The sequence below is a fragment of the Hyla sarda genome, chromosome 10 (genome assembly GCF_029499605.1).
Source record: "Hyla sarda isolate aHylSar1 chromosome 10, aHylSar1.hap1, whole genome shotgun sequence".
Taxonomy (NCBI): domain Eukaryota; kingdom Metazoa; phylum Chordata; class Amphibia; order Anura; family Hylidae; genus Hyla; species Hyla sarda.
The window spans coordinates 40,289,643-40,303,668 of record NC_079198.1 but is presented as its reverse complement, the minus strand read 5'-3'; positions in this window follow the sequence as shown (position 1 = coordinate 40,303,668).

Genomic DNA, 14,026 nt, shown 5'->3' with positions numbered 1-14,026 from the left:
GTTCTGTTAAACCTGGACATGTGCTGGAGGTGATAAGAACAGTTTCTTGTTAAACTGTCACTTTAACACTTGAGTCAATGCATCTATCTTGTAGAGAACACATCAGTCAGTATCTTCTGCTGTCAGGCTTGGGCTTTAGTTCATTATGCATCCTTCAATTTGTATTAATAAAACCTATAGTTTGTAACATATAAACAGAATGGAAAAGGAAAGAGATTATGAAAAGCCTTCAGTAGAACATTATCTCTAATTTAGAACATTTAATTTTTTCAATGATGGGGGCTTATTTTTGGCAGAGAAACTTTTAGTTTTAATTGGTAATATTATGGGGTACATATGATTTGTTTAATGGTTTTTATGATAATTTTCTTTTTAAAGATAGGATGAATACAAAAACAGCAACTCCCCCCTCAGCCATTTGACCCCTAACATACAGTCAACAGCGACTGCAGCATCTAAATAAATTAGACAAGGATTAGGGGTGTTGATGGGTTTTCATGGTAGCCAGGGACCCACTGAAAGCTCCAGGTCTGCCATCTTTGTACACTGCAGGGTCTAATTTGTAACTGCATTCTTTTGGTATAGTTACAATGAGTGAGAATAATCGGAACCAGATGCCATAGCAACCAACCAGATGGCTTCTTTAATTTTTAAAAAGGCTTCTGTAAAATAAAAGAGGCAGTCTGATTTGTTGCTATGGGCAACTGCTCCACTTTTCCTCTGCATAGGTTTTGATAAATCTCCCCTATTGTAACTTTATTTGCACCAGATCTGCTCTGCTTCCTGCTGAAACATATACAACACCCTCCCTGTCGGCAGTCTGACTCGATAGAAACACTAAAGGGGGTAAGATGGCCAAAAAATTGTCTCAGGGGTTGATAGAGAATGCGGAGAATGTGCCATAACCTAACCCCTGAATATACTAGTGCAACATAATGTACCCCCTGGATAGAAAAGTGCCACGCACTTTGCTTCCTTTATATACTATTGCCATGCACTGTGTCCCCAGGATGCACGTCATATTGCCATGCACTGTGTCCCCAGTGCACGTTATATGATATTCTGGTGTCGTACTGCAAATAGGAATCAATCACAACCACAAGTCTGAGTCTCCCTGTCTCCTGACCTGTCCACTGTGTGCTATGGCCTGCACTTGTTTTTGCTCCCTGGTGGCCCTGAACGAAACATCACACATGAGGCCTGTTACTTACTATGTTATTGAAGGTGAGTGGCATCAGGAACACTCTTGAAGAAGGAGCCAGATCGTGTAAATAACTCACTACCCTCTTTTCTGCCTCATCCAACATACAGTCCCATGTAAATAACTTCCTCTCCTCCTGTCAGCCCCTAGTAGTAGTTTTCTGTGAGGTGTGAAGCTATTTACCACTACAGTAGCTAATTACCACCACAAAGGTTCCTTTCACAGCTGCAGTGCCCTGCCCTTGCCACTTATAACTTGCTGTGCTACTTTAACAACCTCTCTCCATCTCTCCTTTCCCCTTACCTCCTCTTCCCACAACAATTTGGCTGGTCTTCCATCATCTTGATGATGGTGGTGTACGCTCAGCAGTCAAGGACAAGATTGGGGTTTGAGGAGGGTCTCTGTGGGCACTGTGATGCTCACAGTCCAAACCCTGTAGGTTATTATATTCTGAAAGTGATTTTTTTTTTTTTTTTTAATAAGTTGAGATATTAAAGATTAATGTTGTTGGGGGGGGGGGGGGGGTGCTGATAAAAATAAATGATGCTTGCCTTCCACCATTCCACCACAACTCCCAATCCAGCACTTTCCAGTCGTCTGCTCGTCTCTGTTTGTTCCAGCTTCCAAGATGAGATGACTCAGCAGGACTGGCCCACACAGCCAATGTTTAACTGAGAAGTGATACTGCAGCAGCCACTGATTGGCAGAGCAGGCAGGTCCTATGGGAGACTCATCTCAGAAAAAGTAGAACAGCAAAAGACCAAAAGTTGTTGGACCAGGAGCGGTGTGGAATCAGGTTAAGTTTATATAAATTATTTTTCATTTTTACTAGATCCCTAACAACATATTAAACATTTTTGGATTCTGAAATGAACCATCTGATGCTAAGTAGTTATCGTACATGTGTCATAGTAATTAAAATATGTGTACAGTGCTTGCCAGACTTTGAGCGGATGCTGAAGCAGCTCTGCCACCAATGTGCAGCAGCATCTCTGCATGCCCAGTAAAAATACAATGCACTTGGCCTTTATCCCTGCTTTGGGAAAGCAGGGCCGGACCTGAAAGCCCGACAAGTATGGTGACACTCAGGATGTATGACGCAGGTTCCTGAATCGAGCCCGCTTCATACCCAGCATCCCCCAGCTGGTTTCAGTAGCTGGGGGCGGCCGTGATCGGCACGGCTAGCATTTAAGCCTTTAGATCGCTGCTGTCAAAGCTGACAGTGGCATCTAAAAGGGCATGTAAATGCTTCCTGATTGTGTAGTGGGGTGGATAAACCCCCGCAGGCCAACCTAAAGTATCAAAATAACATGTTAGCTTCAGCACAAGGTAAATGTTGAAAAAAAGATAACCACCAAATTTGCTAAATTATCTTTTTTTTTTTTATTTCACCTCACCTTATATACACACATACATATATATATATCTCGTTTCGGAGCATATGTTATGGAAAAATAAAAGGTGTCATTACAAAGTACAATGGGTCCCACAAAAAAACAAGCCCACATATGGGTCTGTAGATGGAAAAATAAAAGAGCTATGACTATTATAGTGCAAGGAGGAAAAGACGAGATTGCAAAAATGAAAATTGGCCAGGACAAGTGGATAGTCATGAGGGACAAGTAGATTGTGCTCCCGCTTTAGTCCCTAAGACAAGTATTTTTATTTTTTTTCCACACCCCTGCTCAGTAAGACTGACAACTGAGGTTACTTACATGACCTCTACCCAAAAGGCCTTATGAGGTAGATGACTGTCAGTTCTATAGTAAAATATAGGATGTAAAGGAAAAAATGGGGTACATGTATAGATAATAGAGTAGAATTAATTCTAAAAATAATGGATATAAATAAATATAAAAATATACATAAATATTAAAGACTTATTATATGTGGTACTGTGTGGATTACTGTGGGGTCAAATCAACAACTTCCAGTATCAGTACGTAATAAGCAAATCATATTATTCTCAGGATATACCGTAGGTGATATAGAGGATATACAGTATAAATGTTTATCAATAGATTACTTTAAAAGTGCATATAGCGTAAAATGTCCAAAATTATAAGTTACTTCATAGATCAAATTCTAGTATTCTTTTTGATAGTACAGTTTGTTAGTACAGTTAGTGTGCAGAGTGCAGAGTCTGATGGTACAGCTTAGATCAAGCAATAAAGATAACCGAGTAATGATTCACAAAGTCTCTTGCATATTTCCAACTATTTGGAAAATCTAGTAATCTCCACTAATTATTGGTTAAAGTTAGTTAGGAGTATCAAAATAGAGCAGCAAGGAAGTGGTGCTACTATCGAGATGCAGATGTGGTGCTATACATACCCAGTTAGATACATTGTTAGAAATATGTTGTGTAGCAGAAGAAAAAAAAGTATATCCGCACTCACCACCGGGATCGGCTGTCAGCGCTCCAAAGTAGAGTAATCCACAGGACCGAGACTGCAGAAACGTTGTTTGCGCTCAGAGGCTATAACCAGTTATTTTGCGCCGGATTGAGGCCGGATGAAGCGTGAATGCGCAAAATAACCGGTTATAGCCTCTGGGCGCAAACAACGTCTCTGCAGTCTCGGTCCTGTGGATTACTCTACTTAGGAGCGCTGACTGCCGATCCCGATGGTGAGTGCGGATATACTTTTTTTCTTCTGCTACACAACGTATTACAAGTCTATGTTTCATCTTTATCCTAGCATCACCGCCCGGCAGATTTCAATTTGGTCGGTCTCGCTTTGCTATACCCGTCTCGCTGACATCATTAACCCCAGAGTCTCAGACATTTGGTGCCTTCCTATACTCTCTCCTACACACGTATTGTTAGAAATATAATTGCTTGTTTTCCTGCAAGTGAATATATAATGCTAACTGCTACTAGGTATCAGTTTTTTTATGTAATTTAAAGTAAACAATACATATTTATTGGTATGTGGAGCTAGAAGTAGTGCCACTCCCTCTGCTGAGAGAGAGGCTGCATCTCGATACTCCTAAGTTTAACAAATAATAAGTGGAGATTACTGGTTTTGTCAAATAGTGGGAAAAATTATGTGCAACTGACTATATAGGGAGAGATTTATCAAATCCTGTCCAGAGTGAAAGTTGCTAAGTTGCCCATAGCAACCAATCAGATTGTTTCTTTTATTTTTCAGAGGCCTTTTCAAAAATGAAAGAAGCAATTTGATTGTTTTTTTTTTTTATGGACAACTCAGCAACTTTTCCTCTGGACAGATTTGGATAAATCTCCCCCTTTGTGCATTAATACTTGCTCAGCTTTATTACAGGATCTAGGCTGTACTATCGGACTCTGTACTCTGAATTTGATCTATGTATTTAAAGGGGTATTCCAGGAAAAAAACTTTTTTTTATATATCAACTGGCTCTAGAAAGTTAAACAGATTTGTAAATTACTTCTATTAAAAAATCTTAATCCTTTCAGTACTTATGAGCTTCTGAAGTTAAGTTTGTTCTTTTCTGTCTAAGTGCTCTCTGATGACACGTGTCTTGGGAAACGCCCAGTTTCAGTTTAGAAGACGTATGCTATGGGGATTTGCTTCTAAATTTTGCGCTTTCCGAGACACGTCTCATCAGAGAAATCTTAGACAGAAAAGAACAACCTTAACTTCAGAAACTCATAAGTACTGAAAGGATTAAGATTTTTTAATAGAAGTAATTTACAAATCTGTTTAACTTTCTGGAGACAGTTGATATATATATATATACAGTGACCCCCGACTTATGATGGCCCCGACATATGATCATTTCAACATATGATGGCTTCTCAGAGCCCATCGTATGTTGAAGGCAGTATGGCCATATGATGCTGCTGTGTGTCGGGGCCATCGTGCAAACAGCTATGTGACAGCGCTGACAACTTCAGCAACTGACAGATAGTTGTTTAATGTCCCCGTGTGCCCCATTCTGCCTCCTGTTACTCACATGCTGTCCTGCTAACTCACGCAGGCTTCCACTGTGAGCTCCGTGTTAGCCCCCCCCCCCAGTGCAGCCATAGCCAATAGCCTGCAGCATATTGCTGCAGGCATCCAATGAGCTGCTGGCTGCCCTCCCCTTCCTTTCCTATAGAGCTGTAGTCAGCAGGATCGTAATGGAGGACATTCTGTCCGCCCTGAAGGTATTTAAAGAACTGTACAGTACTGTATGCGATGTCACACATCACATACAATACATATACACACTATACACCCCATACATCAATGTTTCCCTATCAGTGTGCCTCCAGCTGTTGCAAAACTATAACTCTCAGCATGCCCAGACAGTCAATGGCTGTACATGCATGCTGGGAGTTGTAGTTGTGCAACAGCTGGAGGCACCCTGGTTTGTTAAACACTCCCCATACACTCCTCATACAATGGTCATCCCATAACCAATTAGCAGTTTCCCATAGAGATATGTATTCAACTTACAATGGTTTCAAGGCCCCAGAACCAATTACCATTTTTACATAGACATATGTACTCGACATATGATGGTTTCAACATATGATGGTTCTCCTGGAACCAATTAATATCATATGTTGAGGGACAACTGTATATAAAGTTTTTTTCCTGGATAACCCCTTTAATCTATGAACTAACTTATCTTTTTGGACATTTTATACTATGCTCACTTCTAAAGTAATATATTGATTTACATTTATTAATAAAGGTGGCATTGTTTTGCACATGGTTGTTATTTGTTTGACTCTTGCAGGATAGTTGTCTATTATAACTGGAGTACATTATTTGGTCATATTGGCCAGCACTGTAGGAAAGGTAGAGCACATGGGGCAGTATCATGCACAGTATTAGCAGGAGCAGCAAGGTGGCAGTGTAAAGGATGGTGGCTGTGTATCTATGGATAGTGGGGATGGCTGCAGAAGGGAAAAGTCAAAAATGTCTTAGTATGTCTACAGTCATCAAGACACATTGCCATATTTGGGCTGGATGTAAAAGAAAAGAGTAAAGAACATCTGCATTCAGGGAAGATGTCACCTGTGAGTCACCTTATGTAATAGTCCTTTAATCTGTTTCTGATCAGGTCAAACAGACAATTGTGATAGCCTGGGAGATGTAGGGTATGGGGAATGTAGCTGTGCGGTTATTAAAGGGTGCTTGTTAACCCTTGCTATTCGTGACGCCAGGGTGAGGGCTCCTCAGTAATGCTTGTCCTACCACCACCCTTCCCAAGAGCGATAGGGAGGTAGATAATAATAGATTGTCCACAACCGGAGAGTTTTCTCAAACAGTATTAACTTTTACTGTAGGTTTTCTGCAAGCTTCAATAACATAACAGTCTCTAAGCATAACAGCTTTCCTTGGAGTTTGACAAAGGTTGGGACTTAAGCATTTAGAGTCTTTTAGTACTGTGCGTTGTTCCACTGGATTTAGGGGTTTAGTTGCGGTCCAGTAGTCACGCTAGCATTAGCGGGGATTTAGATTTGAACTCACGGTTTTGGTTCAGCTGAGGCCGGTAGGTTTTTGAGGCCTAGCGTGTCTTTGAAAGTTGCGCAGAAACGTCCTGTTAGTCCGGCATCCATGAGAGCAGCAACCCAAGAGAGCGATTATTGAATGCATCTCCCTTATATGGGCAGGGGCTGGTCTAATGCTAATTGGTCCATACTGATGTCAATCACCATCACAAAGATTTGTGGGTAACATGTGACCCAAAGACCTCCAAAGGTCCTCCGACATACCATAGAGGTTATTAGCATGGTCACATGACCGAAGGTCCTGCAACACTGAACAAGGTAAGCACTATACATTATTATATAATATATACTATTGTTAAATATATACAAATATATTATCATTAGAGATAGACTTGAGGAGAGGCGGCTAGGGGTTGTCCCACCTGAGGAACCCTACCTGAATGTAGTTACTCTGACTTTGGGGACCTCTACACTAGGTACGGTAAGCAATACTGTACCGGGACACCACACAATATTTCCTATAGATCTTAAATTTGGATCTGATGATACCTTAGCTGATTGGATCTTTTGTGCGGCCATTTAAAGGACAAGTCTTATGGAAGAAAACTGCAGATAGGGGATATGTTTTATGATTGGTGGGGGGGCGCTGACTGTTGCGCTCTCCCCCCCCCCCCCCTGCGATCTCCTGAGTCCTGATCTCCAGAGCCCGGTTCTCCCTGAGAGTGGTGCATCATGATCCCCGCATGAAGCAGGGGCCGCCACACCCCCTCCATATACCTCTATGGGAGAACCAAGGATAGCTGAATGGCTCTCCCATATACGTATATGGATGGGGCGTGGCGGCCCCAGCTTCTGGTGCGTGTCGTAACATGCCACTCAAGGGGAGGGCCTCAGAGGTCAGACCCCCCACGTTCTAAAACTTATTCCCTATTCTGTGGATACGGGATACATTTTTTGCCATGAGATATCTCTTTAACCCCTTAAGGACTCAGGCTTTTTCAGTTCTTGCACTTTTGTTTTTTTCCTCCTTACCTTTTAAAAATTATAACCCTTTAAATTTTCCACCTAAAAATCCATATTATGGCTTATTTATTGCATCGCCAATTCTACTTTGCAGTGAAATTAGTCATTTTACCCAAAAATGCACGTCGAAACGGAAAAAAAATAATTGTGCGACAAAATCGAAGAAAAAACGCCATTTTGTAACTTTTGGGGGCTTCCGTTTCTACGCAGTGCATATTTTGGTAAAAATTACACCTTATCATTATTCTGTAGGTCCATACGGTTAAAATGATACCCTACATATATAGGTTTGATTTTGTCGCACTTCTGAAAAAAATCATAACTACATGCAGGAAAATGTATACGTTTAAAAATGTCATCTTCTGACCCCTATAACTTTTTTATTTTTCCACATACAGGGCAGTATGAGGACTCATTTTTTGTGCCGTGATCTGAAGTTTTCATTGGTATGATTTTTGTTTTGATCGGACTTTTTGATCACTTTTTATTCATTTTTTAATGGTATAAAAAGTGACCAAAAATGCGCTTTTTTGACCTTGGAATTTTTTTGCGCGTACGCCATTGACCGTCCGGTTTAATTAATGATATATTTATATAGTTCGGACATTTACACACGTGGCGATACCACATATGTTTATTTTTATTTTTTTTACAATGTTTTATTTTTTTTATGGGAAAAAGAGGGTGATTCAAACTTTTATTAAGGAAGGGGTTAAATGACCTTTATTAACACTTTTTTTAACTTTTTTTTTTGCAGTGTTATAGGTCCCATAGGGACCTATAACACTGCACACACTGATCTTTTACACAGATCACAGGCGTGTATTAACACACCTGTGATCAGTGTTATCGGCGCTTGACTGCTCCTGCCTGGATCTCAGGCACGGAGCAGTCATTCGCCGATCGGACACTGAAGAGGCAGGTAAGGGCCCTCCTGGTGTCCTGTAAGCTGTTCGGGACGCCGCGATTTCACCGCGGCGGTCCCGAACAGCCCGACTGAGCAGCTGGGTCACTTTCACTTTAGAAGCGGCGGTCAGCTTTGACCGCCGCTTCTAAAGGGTTAATACCACACATCGCCGCGATCGGCGATGTGTGGTATTAGCCGCGGGTCCCAGCCGTTGATGAGCGCCGGGATCCCGCTTCATATCGCGGGAGCCGGCGCAGAACGTAAATATACGTCCTGCGTCGTTAAGGGGTAAATAATTGCTAATTGAAGAAACAATTACATTGATGTGATCTAAGGTGATATAAGGTGCTCAACCCCAAGTGCAGTTGTGCACCTACGTTGGAGTGGAGGACCTGCACCTATGGATCACAATGTGGTTTCACAACTGTGGTTAATGTAAACAATAACATTAGCTAACCCTCAAAACTGATGTAAAGCTGAGACATTAGCCAGTATATCCTCATATGAAGGACACACTTGAGCCCGCACACCACGCCAAGGTTTCTCAGATGGTGCGGGTCCTATCAACTAACCTACCTGGCCAGATAAATAAAACCAGGAACCGATATACGGCAGCCATAGGCCCGACTTGCAGATTGCTCCTCAGTCACCTCCAGTGTGACTCTAAGCACACATACAATGGGAGGGAGTAGACAAGCTACAAGCCCCACCCTGGTTGGTTCATTTATAGCAGGCCTCACAGGTGAAACCCTAATGCTACCCAGCAAGATAAAAGGGTGCATTAGTATAAGCCCATAGCAAAGACATAACGGCTTATATTTGTATGAACATGGATTGAAGCACATCGCTCTGTGTCAACAGGTGATGTGCGGCCGAATCGTTTTTGCAACCCCGTTGCACCACTGGTCGAGTTTGTCAGCGTGTTAAAGGGCCCTAAGTGTGAAATGTTAATCACTCCATTCTGCTACAGTACATTGATGGTTATGAGGATGTCACCAAGGGAAATTATGCATTTTTTTCTATCTGTGAAGTTGAAGCATAACAGATTCAGAACTCGAGGAGAGAAGAAAGCGTTAATTGAAAGCTATTGCTGATTAGTGCCACTGGCACCCGAGAATATGTTATCCCATAGCTTAGGTTGGTTTCATTGCAGGAATTTCATGTTTATACAGTGATGCTTAACCCCTTAAGGACTCAGTCCATTTGGGCCTTAAGGACTCAGACAATTTTATTTTTCCGTTTTCGTTTTTTCCTCCTCGCCCTTCAAAAAATCATAACTCTTTTATATTTTCATCCGCAGACTAGTATGAGGGCTTTTTTTTTTGTGCAACCAGTTGTCCGTTGTAATTCCATCACTCACTTTACCATAAAATGTATGGTGCAACCCAAAAACTATCTGTGTGGGAAAATTAAAAAGAAAACCGCAATTTTGCTAATTTTTGAAGTTTTCGTTTTCACGCCGTACAATTTGGGGGGCGGTTGCAGGCGCGGCATTCCGGGTAGCTCCGCTGGCTGTCTTATCTGAGGATGCTGTGTCTCACTCTGATTATAAGGTAATATTGGGCAGGTATGGTTCTGGCTGGCTCTGCCCGCAGCGGTAGGGGGGGCCAGGAGCGGCAAGCAGGTGAGTTAAATCGGTGGTGCGGCCTCAGCATTTCGCGCAGCCCGCTAGCTGCCTCATGGCGACATGTGGACTGCCCGCCACCCGCACAGCTACAATTGTCTATGCCCTTGTGACAGGTTGCGGCAGCTGCCCAGTCCTCGTTATTCGGTCCTGTCAGCTTGTCTGCTATCGTTAATCTAAAGTATAGTGTAATGCTCTGTGGAGGGTTGTTTCAATATAACGTTTGCTGTATACAGTGTGGTGCAATGCTCTGCAAAGAGTCGATTCAATATAACTTTTGCTGTGTGCTGCGGTGCTCTGCGGGGTATACGGTGCCCTTGCAGTATACGGCACAGTGTAATGCTCTGCAAAGGGTCTCGTTACAATATAACATGTACTGTATAACGGTATAGTGCAGTACTCTGCAGATGGTCTCGTTAAAATATAGTATACATGATATACAGTTATGGTGCAATAATCTGCAGATGGTCTAGTTACAATATAGTATACATGATATACAGCTATGGTGATATGCTCTGCAGATGGTCTTGTTACAATATAGTAAAGGTGCAATGCTCTGCAGATGGTCTCGTTACAATATAGTATACATCATATATAGTTAAGGTGCAATGCTCTGCAGATGGTCTCATTACAATATAGTATATATGATATACAGCTATGGTGCTATGCTCTGCAGATGGTCTTGTTACAATATAATATATACTATATACAGTATAGTGCTATACTCTGCAGATGGTCTCATTATAAACAAACTTTATACAGTCAGTGCAATGCTCTGCAGATGGGATGGTTTCAATACAACATATTATATAGGACATAGTGCAATGCTCTGCAGAGGGTCGTTACAGTTAGCATGTCCAGTGTGGTGCAGTGCTCTGCGAAGGGTCTCGTTACAACACAGGGTGGCATTTACTGTTTGGTGTGGTGCAATACTCTGCAGAGGATCACGTTGCAGGGTAGCATATGCTGTGTGTGGTGATGCAGTGCTCTGCAGACTGTCTTGTTTCAATATAGTATACAGTAGGGTGCAATGCTCTGTAGAGATATAACATAGGCTACATCCAATTAAATCATAGTATACACAGTGTAATACTCGTTATTTGCACGATCATTGTATCCATACGGTTCATACGCTTGGTTTTATTATGGGCATACACGCATTACTGGTACAAGGTGCACACGAGTAGAGCATCTTCACGGTTTCATAACTCCATGAGTTTCTTATTGTCCGTACTCTCATGGTTAATTCATACGCTTATGGCACACTGCTCGTACGCGCATAGTATGTATACAGTTTCAGGTGCTGATATCATTATATACAGTACATATACTCACTGACGATACATTCACAGCATTTATACTGTGCAAACTCGTTTATGCTGTTCACCTCATGGTTATTCTCTCACTCGCTGGTGTTGTACATGGTCCACAAACTTGGCATTTATGCTGTTCACTTATTCTTGGCATGTTCACGGTCTTACGTTCTTTCTACCATGTTACGTTCATGGCAATCAAACACCTCGTAATTATCACTGGTTCATACGCTCAAAGTATCATTCGGTTCATATGTTAATGTTATTTCTTCCTGGTTACGGCAGTATACTGCCTATGGCAATTATACGGTTCATACACTCATGGCAGTTATAGTGGTCACACGCTCACGGTTCTTAAGTTGTTCACACGTTCTTCGCATTCATACACGCAGGGTTCATACGGTTCATACGCTCATGGCAGTTATATTGGTTACACGTCATGGTTTTGTTGTTCACACGTTCACCGCATTCATACACGCAGGTTTCATACGCTCATGGCAGTTACATTGGTCACACGGTTATGGTTTTGTTGTTCACACGTTCATCGCATTCATACGCTCATGGCAGTTATATTGGTTACACGGTCATTGTTTTGTTGTTCACACGTTCACCGCATTCATACACGCAGGTTTCATACGCTCATGGCAGTTATATTGGTCACACGGTTATGGTTTTGTTGTTCATCGCATTCATACACGCAGGGTTCATACGCTCATGGCAGTTATATTGGTTACACGGTCATGGTTTTGTTGTTCACATGTTCACCGCATTCATACACGCAGGTTTCATACGGTTCTCACACATAGTGTCATGCTGTTTCGTGCAGTTGTGGCCACGCGCTCATAGCATGTTCACAGCATTATACTGCTCATAGTACTCATACCTCATAGCGTCATACCACATATTAATTCGTAGCACATATGCTCGACGCTTATACTGCACATGTACTTGTTGCATTTATACTGCACATGGCCTACCTCAGGCACATACACTCTTAGCATTGATACCGCAAGTATACTCATAGCATTATACTGCTCAGAGTATCATACCACTATACACTCATAACATTTATACCACATACACGCTCGTTGTATTCATACCACAGACATGTTTCACGTCATGTATATTGCACATAGAATTGTAGCAATAAACTACACGGACATTCGTAGCATTCATTCTGTACATACGATGGTAGTAATTATTATGCTGACACGTTGTAGTACTTATTCTGCGTACATGTAGCATTCATTTTGTTATGTTCTCTGCACTAACATCCATAGCGTTTACTGTACATGGGTAATGGTATTTATTCTGCATGTTCATCCACAGTGTCTACACTACACACATGCTCGCGTAGCTTTTACTGTACGTATGTTTATAGCATTCATTCTGTGTATTCGTGCATAGTCTTTTATACGGAAAGTTCACTCAGGTTTGTCAGGATGTAGCCCTATTGCCTGACTCCTCTTCAAGTTAAGGGGTCAATGTCGGTTGCTACTGACTCGTTCAGAGAAATCGCATTGTTGTTTATTGTCATGACCTGACAAGTTCTCAGGTCAGATACAACCTCCTCTGTTGTATTTCACGACTACGTTATCAGTTAGTTATAGTACACATATTCAACTATCCGGCACAATTACTCGTTCAAAGGGTGGTCATCATTTTAGTGGCGCTAATCGGCTGTTCAATACCCGGTCACCTGACTCGTTCCTTCAGGGGTTGAATCGCGGTTGTTACTGACTCACATTCAGAGCAACCAATTTCAGGAATACTCACAATGTTAACCTGTTGCCTGACTCCTCTTCAGGTTAAGGGGTAATGTCGGTTGCTACTGACTCGTATTCAGAGTTATTTTGTTATAGTACACAGATTCAACTATCTGGCATAGTTGCATATTACGCTCATAGTCTGGTTACGTTCATAGCTTTATTTTATTGTACTGCACATGGGTAATAGTTTTTCTGCATTTCCATCCTTAGAGTCTACACTACACATATGCTTTACTGTACTCATGCTCATAGCTTTCATACTGCATATTCGTGCATAGTGTTTATACGGAAAGCTTATACAGCTTTGTTAGGATGTTGCCCTATTTGCCTGACTCCTTCAGCTTAAGGAGTTAATGTTGGTTGCTACCGACAAATTTTCAGAGCAATTACATTGTGGTTTATTGTCATGACCTGAGACATTCCCAGGACAGATACAGCCTCCTCCGTGGTATTTCATGACCACGTTATCAGTTACTTATAGTAGACATATTCAACTATCCGGCATAGTTGCACGTTGTCTTTTATCTTTTTAGATATATGTTTACACTTTATTTTCTAGGCATGTATGCGGTACTCATAATGGTGTTAGAGCATAAATTCATAACGTTCCTTACGTTTTCACGGTACTTACGCTCCCAGCTTGTGTATGATACATGCACCAGTACACAGCATTTGTTGCATACTACCATAGTTGTATGCGGGTAGGTTATTATGTGCATTCGTTCCTAGTGTTGAATAGCAGTTGCACCTCTGGCTGTACA